General features: G+C 39.3%; 1 protein-coding gene across 1 annotated transcript in view; it reads right to left on the minus strand.

Annotated features, from left to right (window-relative positions):
• Nucleotides 1-4,526, minus strand: part of si:dkey-178k16.1 (band 4.1-like protein 1) — a gene marked incomplete in the record, with an annotated part of 53,455 nt that extends 48,929 nt beyond the window's left edge. Inside the window, 1 exon segment of the mRNA XM_037684923.1 lies at nucleotides 4,414-4,526.
• Between the last annotated feature and the right edge of the window lie 16,636 nt (nucleotides 4,527-21,162).

Raw genomic sequence — 21,162 nt, forward strand, 5'->3', positions numbered from 1 at the left:
TATTGACTATAACTTCTGGTCCACATCAACCTGAGTGGGCAGCATAGTTGCATACACCACGTACCATATAAACCAGTTAGTTCATCTGCAGCCTGCATTTCATTAGCCTGCGACTGTCAGACACAAATTGCAAACAGCAATTGGCAAGAGTTTACAAAATGTCTTGAAATGTTTTCAAGAATTCTCAATTTATGTTTGAGTTGCAGGGCCTCACTAATAATATACAAATAAAAATGAATGTGGCACATTTAGAGTAGTCACAGGGTCATCACAGAAACCTGTCCCAATACCTTCTCAAATTAGTTTTTGTGAGCAGATACAAGACAACTATGGAATGGTTTTGTCCAACTGAGACACATCTATGAGACTAAATGCAACCTAAAATTGAGCACATCATTTACAAGAATGTCACAGCTGTTATTAACAGTTAAGTAATTACGAGAACATAACGGATGAACTCATTCAGTGCGATCCCAAATGACAATTTGTGTATTTTCCCCACAATTTTGTGTCTCCAACTAATCATACCCCAGTGAGATACTACGGTAGCTTAAGGAGTTTTTAAATCTGGTGTTTGCTTAATTTGAGATTCCACAAGTAAGAAAAAAAAAACTATTCAAAACTTAGTGTGCAATACATACATACAAGTGTTTAAAATATTTTCCTGTTGGGGTTTAACAAGATATGCAAATTGCCTTTTACTCCCAGCTAACAGAGGAGCACCACTCTATGTTTGCACTGTCATAATCAACGCTGTGGAGGCTAAAAGTGGAGCAGGTGAAAAGAATACGAGCTAGAAGGATGCACAGAGGGGAAGAGGCCTGGATGGACAGATGGGTGGATAGATTGCAGATCTAATTTACCCCCCTCCCTAACTCTGCCTCCACAAACTCAGTCTGGAAGATACTATGGCCTGTGGTGTCACTGCACAAGAGCCAAATACTTGAGGGCTGACAGTCTGTCTGAGCAGAAAGAGGATGAAAAAAAGAGTTCATTACTGGTGATGAGAACTTGTTTGTACTATAGATGCTGTTTATGCCGTTCTGAGTGGCTCAAATATACTGTGTAGTATTTATCTTGTATCTTTAGTGTTCGATCAAAGCTTTGAAGTAAAACTCGGTTATCTCTGTTTTGTAACTTGGAACATCTAATAGGCTGACCTTCAAAATGCTACATAAATAAATCTATATTCTGCACAGCACAATATCTAATTTAAATTGAGTTACCTGTCAGTCAGTTTGTCTGTCCAGGAAAGCAGCGAGGGCTGCAGTGATTAGCTTCATCCTACTCTGATTTCATTTACCTGGAGAACATGTCGGAGCTGCTGCTTGTAAAGTGAATTAATTTTAAAAGCAGTGAAAGAAAAGGTTGAACTTAAACCAGATCTTTGAAGGTGGGGTTCTGTGTGAAGTCATGAACCATCTTTTGTCTGCTTGAAGAACCTCAATGTGAAGAAACTGAGTTTAGTTCTGACTGGACTGCTGAGCTAAAGGTTATTCAGAGCGAGAGCAGTTTTAAAGCAACTCTAATCTTCAAAATGTCATAGCTTTTTAAGCTAACACTATGTTTAAACCTTTTAAACTGCCATCAACAGTATATGACCTACAGAGTGTGTTTTTGCATATAAGGCAAATGAGGTGTCAGCGGTGTCAGGGATTATAAAATAGCTTTCACATCAACAGCTATGACATTTTTGAGAATGGACGTGTTTTATGACAGCAGTAATCCACTTTGATCTTGATTCTGGTCAGAACTAAAATTGTTTTTAAAGAAACCGGACACTCGTCAATGACGGGTTAACTCGTTTTCTCTGTAGCATGGCAAACAGCAGAAATGTGTGGCAGTGTTGTGTTTTTAACTCATCTCCCATTTCAGACTTTTCATAGACAATCATGTAGATGCTGTTTTATGAAGCTTTACATTAGCAGCAGTTTCATGTTACAGTTAAGAAAAATAATTGATGGTTACTTCCAAGCGTACATAGCAGCAGCTATTACTTCTGCTCTGTGCAGCCAGCTGGGGCACTTCCTGCAGGAATTTGATAACATTTCTGCCAAAATAACCATAAAATGTCAAACGACGGTGGTGTAAAAGTTTATAAGAATTCATCCATCCATTATCTTTTACCCTAAAACTTTTTAATTTACAATTTAACTTAAAACTTTTTATTTTACCGATAACTCTTTTTAGGAAAAGCTATTCCTGTCAAAAAGTCTTGGAATCAATAATCTAAATAAAAATGGACAACGTGCACAACTCTATTAACTTCCACTGTTGAAATTTGAAGCCATAATATTTGTTTTTCGGAGCACTGTCATTTCACTGCACTTTGGAGCCAGAGTTTGTGCACCATAAGGATGCAGGGCTGTTCCATAACAATGGAGGTCCTGTTTAAATACTCCCCCATCTCACTAAAAGGCTGCACTGTCAATCAAAATGTGACATGACACTTTTTGTTAACAAATGCAAATTTGAGCACAGAGTAGCAAGACAAGAAACACATGAGTCAACAATCAACACCTGAAAAAAGTTTATTTTAATTTTTTGTCAGGAAATGTCCCATTCATTAGCATGGAGGGGCTGAACCTAACAATAGTACTTCATCCAGCCACTAGGGGGCGATCGTCCTTAAAGCTTCATCTTTTCTTACTGCCTCTATAATATATCAATACTTGGAAAGATTAACTCTTTTTTTAAAGACCACCATGGTCTTGATCAACACAGTCATCAGAGACAAAGTGTTGACAACGAATGCAACATAATAAATATTACCCATCTCATAGTTTTATTGCCTGTATCTATTTAGGTCTTAGTTTTGCATCCATCGGAAAAATGCAGAAGTCTGACAAAGTTACACGTCTGTTTCTCCTAACTGAGGTCTTTCAAAGAGACTATCTACAGCAGGTAGGATATTAAATGTTCATAACCTTTCTACAGAACCCCACGTCAAATGATTTGAACCATATCTTTGAAATATTATCAACTATTTTCTTGCTAAGAACGTCAAAATTTATCAGCACACCAAGATTTATAACTTGATCTTTGTTTTCTTTTGTCAGTGTCAAACAGTTATCTCGGTTTTGTCATTAGTCAGATGGTTAGTTCATTCAGTTGTTTATTTGTATTAACGAGTGACATATTGTTATTATTATTATTAGTAGTAGTAGTAGTATTTGATTGATTCTATAGAAGTGAATCATGTAGTGGGGTGTGTCATCTGCATAACTATGGTAGACGACATAAAAATTCTGTAGAGCTTTACCTAATGGTAGCATATACATGCTAAACAAAAGAAGTCCAAGAATAGATCCTTGAGAACCCCCACATGCCAGAGACATTTGATCCAACTTGTAACTTCCAATAATCACAAAATTTTCTTCGGCCTCCAAAGAAGGATGTGAACCATTTTAGAAATGTCCCACTGAGTCTTATCCAAGTTTCAATCCTGTTCAACAACATGTTGAGATCTACACGGTCAAATGCAGCACAAAAATCTAAAAGCACTGAAACTGACACCGTACCTGAGTCAATATTCAACCTTGGATCATTTATTGCTTTAATAAGTGTTCATTCTGTGCTGTAATGAGGTTGAAACCCTGACTGCAATTGATCAAAAAGACCATTAGAGTTCAGGAAGTTGCTCAGTTAATTAAATCTTATTGTCTCACAAATATTGGCAATGAAAGATTTGAAATAGACCTGCAGTTTAACAAAGAAGCAGCCAGCTTTCTATTGTTGAGCGGCTTTAACAACCGCTCATGTGAAAGATTCAACGTGCCTGACGAAAGGGAACAACTCGTCAGTTTTTACAACATATAGCAGTTTTGCACTCGCACTGACAAACTCTCCACCAGTCTGAGGTCATGTCTGAACTCTAAAAGCTCTCCATGGCACTGAGGAGAGCTCCAGACAACCGAGGCACCCATGCCTGTCCCCTCTGCCACACCCGCCAGCACTCTCCATCTTCAATTAGCCCATTCTCCTCAGCATCAGCTGTTAGCCATGACTCCACACAGAAGAAGGGAACATCACATTCCTTGTGCATGATTAAGAAGAAGAAACCGAGCGGACTGGTGAGATGTGCTCAGCACCAAGAGATGCAATAAAACGATAGAGGTGCACCTGCCTCTTCCTGCTGGGCCTTGAGACGCGCGGAATAAAGGATGTGCAGCTGGTTAAAGCAAGCTGCCCACCATATTGCTCTGTGTGGTAACACCCTCTACATGGCACAGGCAGCACAAAAGCGCTGTCTCATTTCCGTCGCTGTGGATCTGTGCGCAAAGCGTTTTTGTTTCTGTCAGCGGCTGACGTCTCCTCCTCCTTCTCACAAACTGTCACCGTCCAAAAAAAGAGACGATAAGAACGTTCCGTGCACGTGAATCAGATCGAGGCAGATATAAATAAAGTGCATACCTGTCCCGTCAGGTCCGGATGTCAAGCCTCGGTCCGGATTCTGCTCATTGACCTGCGGTGGAGGGTGTTGGGGGTGGGGGGACCAAAGAGGACGGACGCCGCCACCGCCCCGGAGCGCCTCTCTCTCTGCGGCGGGAGATGGAGCGCTGCAGGCTGGGGACAGAGGCAGGCAGCAGCCGGCAGGGGTGGCTGACTGTCAGCAGGAGGAGCACAGGAGGAGCACAGGAGGAGCACAGGAGGGGCGTTTTCACCGTGGAAACAGGGGAACTCCTAACGTCGTGCGTAAAGTGTGAGCGTCTGCTTTTTGGGTCATCTTTTTCCGAAGCTCGGTGTGTGAGAGGGAGGGGGTTAATAAGGGGGGGCTTTCACCAAATGCATGCTCACACTCCCATCTCTGTGAACAATTGAAAATAAGTAGTTTAGACACTCAAGGTTCTGATTGGCTCTGATCATGAGACCTGTTCATAAGTTCTTGAAAAACAGCTTCAGATTGATTTAACCTCCTGTGTCCTTGGATATGAGGGGTGTGGTGGCGCAGAGGTTAGAAAAGGTGGGCCTGTGGTCGGAAGGTTGTCGGTTCAACTCCCCAGATCGACTGACAACATCAAAATGTGGGTGGGATAGGTGAAACACACACACACACACCTGCCTCTGCCCTCATTGGCCACACCCTGCTGGGCCCTTGAGCAAGACACTTAACCCCCCACCATCTGCTCCCCCGGGCACCCTAGATGGCAGCTCTCTGCTCCACACAGAGGGCTGTGGCAGCTCGGTGCTCAGTGGTTGTGTCAGGAAGAGCATCCTGTGTAAAAACAATTGTCAAGTCTTCGTGTGATAGTTCGCTGTGGCGACCCCTGAAGAAGAAGAGCAGCTGAAAGAAGAAAAAACAAGTTGTCCTTCCATATAAAGGACCCAGTTTTAAAACTGGGGCAAGTCAACTATTGACCTTGTTAACAAAGTATTTGTTTAACAAAACATAGTAATTCTTGCCATGGCAGTATGTATTCAATACGCCTGATATAGAAAAAACAACAACAAAAAAAATCAATGTAATGTCACTTTCATTGTTGATATGTGCTGCTGATTATCCATGCTGCTGATCTCATGCTGCTAATTATTTCATCTTGCTGTGTTCATTCGTACTCATCTGCTCACACAGACTCATGTTCGTGCTGCTGTTGTTCGGCGTATTGTTTTGCACTATTAGTGTTCAGTGTATTTCTTAGTTTATATCTTGGATCTTATAACTGTTTCCTTTTACAATTTATATTTTGCTGTTGTTGGATGTAACTGGGACCTGCACACAATTTTGTTCAACCTCATGTACCACATGTGACGCAAATGATAATAAAGAATCTTGAATCTTGAACCTTAAATGTCAAGCATCTTTTCACCCACTAGTTTGCAACTACACTGCACAAGTTGCATATTTAGTCACAATAGTTCAACAATGTTTTTTAACTAAATCAACAAACACTCTTACTAACACTTTTTTTTTTTTTACCAGCTAGTGGCACTTTGCTGAAATTTATTAGCCAGCAATTTTGCCCCTCTAATAACTGGATAGTTCCAATTAGTGGGCTTTTTAATTAATATGTGTCCTTTTCCTCCTCTCAAACCACCAGCCAGTAAAAGCAGGTGGCCGCTCATCTTGAGCCCAGTTTTGCTGGAAAGTTCTTTCTGTCGCCAATGTGCTGCTAAAAACGGGAGCTCGCAACAAAGTGAAGATTGTTTTTAATCAAAGTATTTTTATACATTTTTCATTTTGAACATATAAAACACATAACAACCTCCCAGTCTTTCCCTCCCACACCAGATCAGTCACACATACATAAATGAAAAGTAAAGATTTGACACAAATTACTCTCTTCCTTAGAAAGATAACTTTCACTAATTTGCATTTTATGGGAATATTTGTGTTTATGAACTGGCACCATATAAATAAACTGAAATGGAATGAACTAGTGGACCACTAACTGGGGGCTGAGATGGGGTAGAGGCAGGGCAGCTGACCCGGGACCTGAAAGCACCAGGCTCCATCCCCAATCATTGCACTCGTGGTGTCTCTGAGCAGCACACCCTATCCCCAATTGTCCCCAGGAGCCCCAACAGCCGCCCACCACCCCACCTGGGGGTGGATAGGCCAAATGCAGAGAGGCAATTTCGTCATTGTATGGGAACATACAATGATGACAACACATTATTATTATTATTAATAATAATGATAATAAACTAGACCACTGAACTGTCATAAAAGATAACTACTGTAAGCATAAAAAATACTTACATGTTAACTAGTCAACACAATTGTTTCTAATAGTTGACTAACGTGACCTAAAATTGTACGTAGTCAAATGTAAACTCTAAAATATTCACTATTGGAGAAGTTGATGCATTTTTTGTCAACAAGTGGACTAGTAGTACTTTGTACTTATTTGACCTTACTAGTTAACTAATTTATATTTTATGTGCACTAATTGACTAGTGAAAATATTTTATCCCCAAGTAACCTAAAACTGGCCCATAATGGATGTAATATTACTGTAACTGCAATGAATTTTTATTTATTTTTTGGGGCAGCGGGGTGACAAATTTGTTGCCAAAGAAGTTAATCCATCAATTTTTTTTAGCTTCCTCTGTCTAAATGAACAAAATGCCTGAAATTATATTGAAATCAGACATGGCACATCCCAGAATGCCTTAAAGAAGTGTTAAGGAGTGTAGAAACTACAACCAACCTTCTTAGAAAACAATATTAACAAATAAATAATGAACTCAGAGCTTTTCCTTCTAAACTTTTACTTAGGAACAACAGTGCAACTTATCCCACAGCTCCTTCAAACATGATTTATAATTCACTAAGGCTCCAAATAGAAAATGCATTTCACATCAGTACAAATCATTAGTCTTTGTTGAAACTGCATCTGTTCTTTATAGTACAGTTTAATGGCATCATGCACAATATTACACAATATTATTACATTTTTATCCATATGTCATCTCATCTGTAACTCATTTAATCCAAGAAGATTTGTCATATTGCTGCTTATACTGTAGCAAGCTGTGTGCTGATTGGATGAAGGCGAAGTGTGCGATGTATTACTGCGGTGACTCACAGGAACCTTCTGTGCTGAATGCCCTCTTTGGCATTCATGCACAAGTGTTCTATTCAAATGCAAATATGCATACAGGGGTAAAAATCAATTCCTGTCATGCTTTAGTGGGTCTCATTCAAATGGCCATGCAAAAATAATCACATTAGGACATACAGAGTCAAATCAAGCCTTAAGGATATATATGAATGTTTTATAAAGCTGGTAAATTATTGAGCGTGGCCTGTGAAGACCACACACTCATTTTGGACGGATTATTTACTGTGAACATTTGTAGCCGGAAGTCTTCCCAGGTTGTGTTGATAACATTTGCCCACATGGTGGCAGTTATCTACCATTTTAAAGAAGTGTAGGACATGAAAACTTTATCTGTCACCCTTTTTAATCATATTAAAATCACTTGTTTCTAGACAAGATTTCAGGTAAATGATAAAAAAAAAAATTTAAGAAAAAAATGTTTTTTTTCTAACTTTATTAACTTTATAAGCCAGCAGCTTTTATAAATCAGCGGTATACTCTACTGTAATTCACTTTGTAACTCAAGTAACTTAGAAAACACTAAATGTCTAATAATAAGAGGGTTTTTTATGTGATATGAACTCGTTACTCTTTACAATGGCAACTGGCAGATACTTCAACTCAGGTTCAGTCCTGGATTACACAAATGTCTTATTTGTCTTTCATACAACCATCACTTTCACCCAGTTCCTTAAATATGGGCTTTAGGGATTAGTAAAAATGAGGATCTGTTATCTACTGAGCTGATGGTGGATATAGTTTGTGTTTTTGCTCCTAATGTTGAGTGAAGTTTAATGGGTAATGAGTGATTTATTTAAATAAAATCAACAGTCGCCTTGTTGGTGACTGAGAATTGTGTAAATAAGCACACACACTAACACACACTAGTGTACACGTGTATTTTCATGCTCATCTTGGGGCTTGATGTGTCCTAATTTCAAGACAAGCAGTCCGCCAACTTCACTTTCTGCTGCCATCTTCTCTCCACGGCAGCTTCGCTCAATTCAGGCTGAACACTGAACTCGTTATGTTGCTTCTAATGGCCATACTGAACATGCAAATTCAGGTCACATCTTGGTTTGAGTTGTTCCTTGTTTCTTGAAAATAAGGTACCTTGATGCAGAACAATGAAGGTGGACTCCGGAAAAATGTAGAATTATGAGTTTTAAGGGCTGATTAGAAAGATTTACACATATTTTTCACTTTGTTATGACCTCATTGTGACTGCTAATTTAAAACTGGTTATGTATATTTGAAGATTTGGAAATGTATTATTTTTTACCACATTCTCCCAGGCCAACTGAGAGACATAATCTCTCCAGCGTGTCCTGAGTACTCCCCAGGTTCTCCTCCCAGTCGAACATGCCTGAAGCACCTCCCTAGGGAGGCGCCCAGGGAGCATCCTTACCAGATGCCCAAACCACCTCAACTGGCTCCTCTCGATGTGGAGGAGCAGTGGTTCTACTCTGAGTCTTTCCTGAATAACTGAATTTCTCACCCTATCTCTAAGGGAGAGTCCAGCTACCCTGCGGAGGAAACATTTCAACCGCCTGTATCCATGATTTCATTCTGTTGGTCACTACCCAGAGTTCGTGACCATAGGTGAGGGTAGGAACGTAGACGGACCAGTAAACAGAGAACTTTGCCTTACAGCTCAGCTCCCTCTTCACCACAACAGACCGGTACAGTGTCCACAATACTGCAGATGCTGCATCAATCCGTCTGTCAAGCTCACGCTCCACTCTGCCCTCACTCATGAATACAACCCAGAGATACTTGAACTCCTCCACTTGAAGCAGAACCTCACCCTCGAACTGAAGAGAGCAATCCACCCTTTTCTAGTTGAGGACCATGGCCTCAGATTTGGAGGTGCTGATTCTCATCCCAGCCACTTCACACCTGACTGTGAACCGCTCCAGTGAGAGCTGAAGATCACGGCACAATGACGCCAACTGGACCACATCATCTGCAAAGAGCAGAGATGGAATCCTGAGGCCACCGAACGGGAAACCCTCTGCCCCCTGGCTGTACCAAGAAATTCTGTCCATAAAAGTTATGAACAGAATCGGTGGCAATGGGCAGTCCTGGTGGAGACCAACTCCCACCCTGAAGGGGGCAGACTTACTACCAGCAATGTAAACCAAACTCTCACACTGCTTGTATAGGGACCGAACAGTCCATAACAACGACCCCCCAATCCCATACTCACGGACCACCCTCCACAATGTACCCCGAGGAACACAGTTGAATGCCTTCTCAAGTCCACAAAACACATGTACACTGGATGGACAAACTCCCATGACCTCTCGAGGACCCTAGTGAGGGTAAAGAGTTAGTCCAGTGTTCCACGGCCAGGACGGAACCTGCATTGTTGCTCCTGGATCTGAGGTTTGACCAACGATCGGACTCACTTCTCCAGTACCCCTGAATAGACCTTACAAGGGAAGCTAAGGAAAGTGTTGCCCCTATAATCGGGGCACACACTCCGATCCCCCTTTTTGAAGAGGGTAACCACCGCCTCAGTCTGACAATCCAGTGGCACTGCCCCCAATGTCCATGCGATGTTGCAAAGGTGTGTCAACCAAGACAGCCCCACAACATCCAGAGCTCGAGTCATTTTAATTAATAAATTTGCCTTTTTTAAAGGATTGCATATTCCTCACTGCCTTTCATGCTAAAGTTTTCTCCAAAAACCTTGTGTGAGCTGTCATTGCTTTTTGTATGGGACGTGAATGACTCTCAGCTACTACCACACTAAATTTAGTCTCTTTTTTATGAAAAAAAAAAGGAATGTGTTATGACCATGTTTGTGTTTACTAAGTTTGATTAGCTGTGACGACCGTCTTGAATCAAGTTGACTCCAAAGGTTCATCATGTTTAGGCATACATCCAATGATTACTTTCTGAAAGGTTTATTATTATCTATCCAGAGATTCATGGAATATTTTGCCAACAGACATGCAAACAAACACATGTTCACGCACACGCTTGCACAGATACACGATGTCCTACTTTTTATGACAGCAGGTGATAACTACATTGATGTAATGATGTCATCTTCTTTGGCTGACAGTTCTGAAAATATCAAGATATCTTCTCAGACGTGTCAGTGCTACATTTTGCACTTTGCCAAGTATGACTTATATTTGGCATTTTGATAAATGAAATAAAGCATTTAATCACTGTTAGTCTTCAAACTCAAATGCAAAAGCAGGCATCGATATGTGCACCAAAGCAGAAGTGTACTGGGCAGAATGAAATTCTTGAGTCCTATTTCTTACAAATTGAAACAACAAAAGATTATACATAATCAGCTGGACGAAAGGTGAGTCATGATGTTTTAGTCATGTTTGTTGCAGAGTTCTGAGGTTCTTAAAAACTCAGTTCTTAACTTTTTGTAACATATTGCATGCTTTTTTATGTTTATTAGTTTTTGATAAATTTTTATTTAACCTTTATTTATACAGGTAATCTCATTGAGTCAGGAGAACTCATTTTCAAAAGAGACCTGTTTAGGGAGCAGATGGTGGGAGGTAAGGGCCTTGCTCAGGGGCCCAGAGTGGGGCGACTGAGGATGGAGGCAGGTGTGGGTGTTTCACCTTTTCCACCCACATTTTAATGTTGACGGTACTGGGAGTTGAACCTGCAACTTTCCAATCACAAGCCCATCTTCTCTAACCTCTGCGCCACCACTCCCCTTAATAGAAAGGATATGAATAAAAGAGCTTGTAAACTGTAAACTTGTTTCCATGTAAGACAACTTGTGCACGTTCCAGTTTGAGGTGAAACTACAACTGGAGTTATTTTTCATTCATTCAAACTTTATTTATACAAGTTAATACCATTGGGACTCATTTACAAGAGAGACCCGAATTTTAACAAAGAGTGATGACAACAGTGGGCAACAATGACACCAATGGACAATCATAAAGGATGTGTACAAATTATTTTTTTGTTTGTTTTTTTACAAATGAAAATAAAATGGTAACTAAAAGGAAAAGTAGCAACAAAAAAAAAACCCAGCTAGATTGTAAGGTGGTGTCGAATACTTGAAAACAAGAACATGTCTGCTATTAAGAGACAAAATTCTGACCTAACAGAGAACTTAAAGTCCCAAAATAAAAATTCTGTGTACTGGAAACGATAAAAATCAATAAAAACAGAATCAAACTGAGAGGAACTGGCAGAGACACGCACTCATCTGGTTGTAAACAAAGAAAAATCAGGTCAAATAGACAATACAACAAATTAACAGGAAATTAGCAACGAGCAAAATATTGAGGTCAAAAAGTTATTTCACAAAACTTTGATAGAAGATTAATCCAAGATTGTCTGAATGTCCTGTTTTAGCCTGCCCTTGGTTTTCTTGACAAAATGCTGTGACACGTAAGATACCGTGGAGAATTATGGAACAAAACTCACTGAACACAGGCTACAAATAATGCAAACAAAACGTAATTAAACCAAGTTCAGGTCAAACAAATTAAGATTTTGTCCAAACATGTCAGAATGTCAGAAACCACCAAAACAAAACAAAAACCAGAACACAAAAACTCACAAACACTGATCTGGTTTTAGTTGTTTTAGAGATTGAACTTTGCATGGTGAAATATGATAATTCATGCTCATTAACATTAATGAACTCAGGTTGGGGTTTTTTTTTTGTTAGATTTATCACAAAAAATAAAAAAGAAGTGTATCTTTAGGTCTGCAGAGACACAGGTCCAGAGCCCTGTCCTGGAGCCCCTCAGAGAGAGACCGGTAGAGACCAAAAGTAGGAGTTATACATCCAGGATAACAAGAGGAAGCCACACTTAAACAATCCTTGAACTCATAAGCAAACTTAAACGGTTGCATAAACATCAAGCCACGCTTAAACAGGACCACTAATTCAAGCCAGGTTTAAATCATCTCAGATGAACGTGGGTTCACAGTTTTCCTATGAAACCCATTCAGTGGATCACAGATTAAACATGAACAGCAAGACGTGTGCATCCCACTTCTCTCCAGCAGAGCAACAGATAATACATATGAAGAAATGAAACACATGATTACTAAACAGGGAAGCACTGCTGCCATCATTAAGCAGAGAGAAAGAGGGTGGTAAAGTATAACGGAGTGATTGAATGAGTGAGTAATGTCAAAAGACACACTTGTTGCACCACTTAGTCTGTCTCCAGGTACTGTCCAAATTAACAGCTGTACACTTTGCCTTATAAATGAGCAGTGGAAGTTAAAGCCACCCACAGCAGAAAATGAACCATGGTTACTATTTTTTTTTACTATTGCACTAATTACATTCATGTTGTGCCATTCTGAACAGAAAATATTTCTCATTTTTGGCAGAAAATAATGTAAGAACCAAAAAAAAAAAAAGATGCAACACTTTCAGACCTCCAATAGTGCAAAGAAGACATCCATTTTAATCTCTTATCATTTTCAACAGTGAATATTTTCTTCACATTTAATGTTCATACATAACAAATGTGAGTGGTGGCCTAGAACATTCTGCAGACTGGTAAACTGCAGCTGAGGATGTGCAGCACGGACGACGTGTGTAAATGTGGAACCTGTTTGCTCACACACTGGACCAGATTGTCTGGACTGATTTTAGTTATATTTACATTTCTAATTACAGCCGAAGTGATAAGTGATCAGATGTGCATACTGGTGAGAGTCCTCGTTGATGCTGATGGTTGTTTTCATGTGGGTCATGACTAGTTTTTCGAAGCTTTTAGCGACTATCGGGGTGAGGGCTACTGGCTGGTAGTCATTCAAACCAGTCACTGTAGAGCTCTTTGGAACTGGGATGATGGTGGCGGTCTTCAGGCAGGCGGGAACTGTTGCCAGAGTAAGTGAGGTGTTAAAGATGTCGGCCAGCACCTCACAGAACTGATCGGCACAGTCGTTCAGCACCTTCCCGGGGATGTTGTCTGGGCCAGTTGCTTTGTGAGGATTAATCCTCCTGAAAGTGCTCCTTACTTCAGCTGAGGTCACGCTGGGAAGCTCTTCATCCGGTGGTGAGGTGAGTCTGGTGCTGGATGGTCTGTCCAGTTCTTCAAAGCATGTGTAGAACTTGTTGAGGGCATCAAGCAGTGATAGGTCTCTTCACTTCTGCCTTTGTAATCTGTTATAATGCCCCTCCACATGCTCCGAGGGTCTTGTGAGGTGAATTGACCCTGGATCCTCTGTGCCCTGGCCCTTTTAATACCAGCAACCAGCTCTTTCCTTGTCCTTCTCAGCTCCTGTGAGTTTCCAGACCTGAAGGCCGTGTTCCTGGCTCCAGCAGGGTGCGAACCTCTGCATTCAACCAAGGCTTCTTGTTCGGGTAGCTCTTAACATATCTGATGGTGGTGACGTCATCAGCATATTTGCTTATGTAAAAATGATTATCACACAAATAATTATAATATTTATATTTTTTTGTTATTAATATTTAAATTCCTTGATTGGATTTTGTTACGTTATTTAATGTCAAAATGATAATAGTTATTTAACCAGTGATATGTCAATGCAAAGTACGGGTAATAAGAATGAGGCAAATACGTACATAAAACCATTGAATGATTGTATGAAACACTGTTCTATTTCATATAGGCTTCACCCTTTTACAGTTACAGTACGTCACCAATGATTTCTGATCTGAGTGACTGTCGACTGCTCAAAATCAATAACGCTTTGATAAAACTTCACTTTTAGCCTGGTTGGGACCAGGCTAGTTTCAGAGGATTATTCTCCATGGAAACATATGAGCCTCCTCTTTTGTGTGACTGAATCAAGGATTAATTCATCCAGGATAACACAAAAATCCCATATTAATCACTGATCCTACTTCAGTACAACAGGCCGCGGATTATGTGTTTGATGAAACGAAAACAAAAGAGAGCACAAACTTTTGCGTGGTATTTTTATAGAGACATAAACAGACAGAAAATTGTAATAAGGTAAAATAAAATAAAACAACTGAGAAAATAGCTAAATAATAATAATAATTTAAAAAATGAGCCATTGAGATTGTCTCAAATAAATTAACTGTGATTTTTTTTTTTAACTTTTTTTTTTTACCAGAACACATCCCAGTCCTCTGTGAGACAAGACCTCCCACTGGAAAACTGTTATTTTCACTAAAAATAGAGGCAAAAGCTGGTTCTAGTTCTCAGATGCAATGTTCTTCTGACCCACTGCTGTGCTTGATTTCACGGGACAGTAATTCGGTGTGTGTGTGTGTGTGTGTGTGTGTGCGTGCTTGTGTGGTGTGTGTGAAAAGCCTTTGAGATGATTGTCTGTCCTGTCTGTGTGTGTTTTTCTCCTCATGTTTCCGCTCCCGTGCACAGCTGATCCTCATCCTAATCACTGCAGGTGTTCCCCACGTGTCTCATTAGTGTCAGTATAAAGTCTCTGTCTTTTCATCCCATTGGTATCTGAGCATTGTATATATCCATTCATGGTATTATGGTCTGTCTACACTTCGTTTTTTTTTCCCCTTATCACCTGGTTCATGGTTTGCTGCCCTGCCAGCACTTTTGTTTTGTAAAAAAAAAAAAAAAAAAAATTGTTTTACTCCTGAGTCGTCCTGCCTTCCTGCACGTGGGTTCGCCATTAAACAGCCTTAAACAAATCAGACATTGCAGTGCAGCTCAGACTCGCATCAAAATCTATTTTTGGGGGGGGAAGAGGTACTGCAAAACGTTAGTCAGTTCATTGAGACTTAAGTTTTGCAAATTGATCAAGGTTGTTAAAGAATCTACCAAACAATGTTTAAATCCAGACATTAGTTTTCACTCGCCCCTCTTCACAACAGAAATTAAACCTGTTTTTTTACAAGACATATATTTTACAAAGCAGCGTATAAAAGCAGCTCTCTACACACCTGGTCTTTGTTAGTAATTAGCACGACTGTTCACTATTCATCTTTTTTCTTTCCCAGTGCTCTTTAACAAAAACAGTTCTGCAATATGCTCTTAAAACAAGCCCCGCTTTAAGTCTGTTCAGAATTCACAAATCTAGCTGGCCAAGCCCATTTGTAGTGCAGGGAGAGGTGTAAATCTGAAGCAAAGACTTGGGAGTGCCATGCATAAAATGTGTGTCAGACATCTCCCATTGTAAATCCCACCATCACATCATGGCTTACATAGCTGCCTACTGCTCCACCTGGGTGCATCCCAGGTGCGATGGGTTAAACGCAGAGAGCCAATTTCGTCTTTGTATGGGAACATGCAGTGATGACAACACATAGCACTTTGTTTGTTTATTTATTTGTTTATTTACTTATTTATTTATCCTCAAGTCACACAACCAACTTACTCTTCCATTTCTCAACCGTGGCTCTGCCACTACCTCCCTTGGTGGCTCAGAGGCATAACAGCAACAGGTTAACTTCCACCCCTTCATTCTTCCTTGCCCTTATAATAATTTCTCACCAGGCTTCAATTGTTGTTGGAAACATGGCAAATGGCATGTTTCAAAATGTTCAGCCCAGTAAAATACTACTTTAGCAGAACATAACGTAATTCACTGCTGCCTGGTATATTTACACACAACATTATAATCAGAGTCCCATCATTTGTAACTCATGTAGGAACTCCTTTCCTGCAACCAGCTCTCGCTTCTTACCTCCTGTTCTGTGAGAGAAAGGAGGAAACTATTTTTGTCGTTCATTCCAACTATTAACATTCTTCCACAAAATTCATTCAACCTTTATTTATACAGGTTCGTTCCCATTGAGCCTCGAGGACTCATTTACAAGAGAGACCTGTTACAGGTTTTCTGAAAATGGTGAGGTCTTTAAGAAACGTGACCACAGTGATGCTCATCTGTGGAGAGTGTCATTTCTTCTAAACTGTGCCTGTCCTGCTGAGGTGAAATGCATCAAAATAGATCATCAATCATGAATCATTAATCAGAGATAAATGTTAATAACTTCTGTCAAGAGTCATTATGCATAATGACACCTACTTGCACCAGGTGTGGTGTTACAACATGCACTAATACACCTTCAAACGCTCTTTAGTTCCCCGTAGGTATGTCAATCTGACAGACAAGCTTGACTTCAAAAGTGTAAATCGGTTTCTTAGTTTCCCTAAAGAACTTGTTTGCACCTATACAGCGCTTAGTGCAGTTACTGAGATGACTGTTATAGTTTTTAATTTACTGTTCTTTAATTTGCTAGTCAACTTCTTCTTGTTGTAAACATTTTGATAAGCGTGAACGAGTTTTGTTAGTCACCAGCTTCGGTCCTGTGAAAGACGTGAATCATTTAGCTTAAGGAGTTAATTACCCTTATAAGAATAGGATTACCACTTCAAATGCTTCTGTCACATTTTTGTTTTAGAACGTACAGTTATTCAAACTTATTGTTTTAGCTACTGTGGAATGCCGAAAATTACTTTGCTTCTTGATGCTCCGCCACACGATCCTGCTACTTGGAGCCGTCTATAGTCGACGCTGCCGTTGCACGTGTCTGTGCGTTAATCTACCAACTGAAAAACTCTTCAAGTGGAAAGCTGTCCTGGGCCATCAAAAGCCATGCACAGCTGTCTGAAACGGTGTACGTGTAAGTATCTGCTAAAAGGCATTAACGTGAACATGTGCGCAGATGGATGAGACTGTGCAACAAAGTTAGCAACAGTTGAATGATGTCAAGTGTGTGAACAGTACGATAAGGAGCACGTTTCACATTCCGCACTGAAGCAGACCAGTTTTTGCATGTTATTTTCCCTGAAGTGAGGGGGATTTGACTCTTGCCTGTAGTAAAGTCATTTTTTATGTGTGCAAAAGACATCGCTCTTCATGATTCAAATTTGTGGTGAAGAATTCTTCAGAATGACGCCTCAGGGGACCAGTAAATTATCCTCTGAATCTTCTAAAATACACATTCATAGTTTTAAAAAAAATAAATAGTTTGAGTGCCGAAACTCTTTATGTAAGCTCTGTTTTGTTTTTCTAAATAGTGCAGTTTGCTGTCAGTGTGCCAGCCACAAGCATTTTTTATGACATTGTTTCAATTCTGTCTCCGCACCACACCCGCACCTTTTATTCACAGTCAATTTGAGAAGCTTATAAAACGAGCTTATAAAAATGCCATCAGACATTTCAGCCAATATATTGTACAATACAATTCAAGAAGTCAAAACTGGGTTTGTTTATTTTGAAATAACTTGAATTTTGTGAATTTAAGAACAATTGTAGGCTCGAGTCTTTTTCACGTGTATTAACTTTTCAACAGCATACCATAATTTTATGAAAATGGTTGAAAAATACTTTTAATCATTGTAAATAATTTTTTTTCCCTGGTTTATTTTTCTATAAATGTATTAACATTGCTTGGTAATCCCCAATTTGCTTTTCTATTAATCTGATTGCCTTTGGAATAAAACTTGATGAGATTATTGTCAATCATTTTATTTACTGTTACATTAATTTACTAAATATTGTTAATCATTTATTTCAGTTATTTAATTTACAAATCTCTGTGTGCTTTGCAGCTTCTTCATGGTATTTTTGAGAACATTATTTCCATCCTTCATGTATTTTTCTTTAATCTTCTCCCATTAGCAGCCTAACAGGAGCAGTAAAATGAACCAGTATCATAAAGCAGTAAACAGATTACCAAACTGATGAACATACATTTACTTTGTAATTACTTGATTAAGTTATTTAGCAGGTTTTGCTTCTGCTTGACCATAGGCTATGATGCTTGATTATATTTTTATGATCTGTGCTTCAGTAATTACCGGTACTCAGATTTTCCCACCTGCTTCTTCACATTCCACCAATGTTTCCACTGTGCATCTCCAGCTGTGTCTCAGTCTCCAGCAATCTCATCGTTCCAAACCACAACCCACGTAGTCCTGTGGTTTTGCAATAAAGCTTGCAAATCATTTCTCTGTGTTTGTGTTCTGCTTGGAGTTTAAATTTCATAAAATAAACAAGCAAACAAACAGACGACCCAGATGCAGAGTTATTGGAAAACACTTCAGTATTAATTGAGATGAGATTGATAAATTGGTTATTGGTTAATGTCTGAATAAATAAATAAACAAACATTAAGTTGGACCTACTCCAACATTCATGTTTTTTATAGTGTTTTTTTTTTTTTTTTTTTTTTTTTGCTGCTATTTTTTTACCCACAGCAATAAAAGGTGTGCAGTCATGGAAATATTGGCGTGTGTGGGTGGCGGGGAGGGTCTATGTGCTTGTATCTGTCTGTTGTGGAGTTATCACTGGACCTACATCTACAATTGATTATTTTTTTATCAACTTCATTCAAGATGGCCGCTACAGTTAATTGATCATAGAAAACACAAATGCCTCTAACCTGGTCATTATTTTAAAATACAGTAGTCCCTCAATTATCGCGGGGGATCCATCACCTGAAGATCCGCAATAAGTGAAAAACTGTGAAGTAGGAATAGTAGTGCAAGTAGTAGTTTACCGTTTTGGTTCAGCATGTTCGTACTGTTTCGGTTATTTTTTCACCCATAAAGTTTTATTAATGAGAGATTATGTGCCGCGGAACTAAAGTTTCTAAGCGTGTTTCAGCACTGCGCTATTATCTTGCAGCATGTGTAGCATTAGCAGCGTAGCATCTCGTTGCGGTATCCTGTTTGGGAACATTATGGCTTTCTTGTTAAAAGACAAGTGAACAAATCCAAAGCTTGTGTGTCAACATTGTTTCACGGAGATTGGATCTGCGGCAGGCAACATGTCTAACTTAACGCAGTTGAAACAACGTCATCCAAATGTGAACGTCTCTTCTACAGAGCAGCAGCTTGGTTGGTGCAAAGACCGATAGCAGCATTTAAAAGTCTGTAATGACTGAACTTGTTTACGTGGCATATTTTCAAAATAAACATTTTGTAAGTCTTTATTTTGGCCTTTTTTGTACCGAAACCTAACCGAACCGAGTCCTCCTTGAAAAAGAACTGAATCGAAATGCGATTTTTATTGTGCCGTTACATCCCAGATAGATAGAATATTCCGAACGCTTAAAGTATACGTATAATCTGACTACTTACAGTATACTTATACTCCAAACGCTTAAAGAGTACTTGTACTCTGAACCAGTCATGTAGTCTACATTTTTGTAGTGGGTATACTATGCGAAACCAAAGTACACTGGTTAGCACAATGTAATCGTCAATTTATTTTGATTTTTAAGCATATTGAACATTTCCAAATTTCTCTGAAGCTTATATTTGAATAAATGAACAACAAACTTTGTACAACAGTTGGCTTTGTATTAAAAACGTTATAGAATTTATAAAACAGTATCAAAGCAAAACATGTTCAAGTATCAAGTAGTAAGTACAGAATTTTACAAAAATTCACTGGATAAGTGAATGTAATAAACAAGTGCTGCATACAGGTAGAGTATTACGGAAGCATTTAACTGCCGTTAAACATATCAATGGCACATGCCTGATGATATGTTATGTATCATTGTGCACTTTAAGTGGGTTTTCCGAAATTCTCAAGCTTTTCTAGTGGGTATACTCCGTATACCCGCGTGTCGCGTAGACTACACCACTGCTCTGAACACTTACTTAATGTAGAAATGCTTAATGAAAAACTATATTTACCACGTTGACAGTTTAAAATGCTATATGTAAAACAAATAATCACACAACAGCAGTCAGCTGAACTCATTTCTGCATGTTGCATGTTGGGTTGGTAAAGTTTGTCATTTGTAAATATGTACAGCAAAGTTTTCATACCTTTATACTGGGCTATTTCTGCTACAGCTTAACGAATAAAGATAATTTACTGGAAAATGCATCTTTTTGTTCCAGTCAGGTGTAAAATAAATACTTGGGACTCCGTTTCTTGCCTATTCCAGTTTCAAAAACCAACCAGCGTCAGCACACCAGTTGCCAAAGCTGGCTTGACCCAGTTAGCAAATAATTTAGTAACCACAGACTTCTCCATCCCAGTAGGTCTGATATACAGCCACTGCCGATTTGAGAAAGCACTTTGGGTAAGACGCGAAACGTCTTCAAGGATCAAAACAAAAAGTCCAGCTGTCTTTAATCTACACTGTATTTAGCTTAGTTGCATGCAGCTTAAGCAGTTTTCACACCAAGCACAGGACCTCCCCAGATTCTACTTGATTGTCGCTCCAACAACCATGAAAAACTGCCTTTTTCTTTTCATTCATGCATGATTTACTGTTTGATTTGAAAAGTCACACCATAAATAATCTGCTAATACTTCTCAGCAGCCAAAAAGTTCTGCCTCTTGTCTGCTCACTTAGATAAGTGGAATCATTAGCAGTTTACCAAAGTAATAAATAATTGGTTTGTACTGTTAAAGCTTTGGGTCTACTCCCTGTGGAGCAGTACACGACTAAATGTCACTCAGAAGCGCGTCTCAAACGGTGAAACACTGAAACAACTCAGCAGGGCCTTCAATCTTCCACATCATCAGTTCTTGTTTAGTTGGCCAGTTTGTCATAATGTGTGTGTGTTTGTTTTTTGGTTTTTTTTATCAAACCTGGGTTCAACTTTGACAAAACAGTTCCAGCTGCCCACATCAGCATGTGCTCAGTTTATGACAGACAAATATACTGTGTGTGTATGTGTGTATATATATGTATATATATATATATATGTATATATAT

Source organism: Nematolebias whitei, chromosome 11, assembly GCF_014905685.2.
Source record: "Nematolebias whitei isolate Nwh7 chromosome 11, NemWhi1, whole genome shotgun sequence".
In the NCBI taxonomy this organism is placed as follows: domain Eukaryota; kingdom Metazoa; phylum Chordata; class Actinopteri; order Cyprinodontiformes; family Rivulidae; genus Nematolebias; species Nematolebias whitei.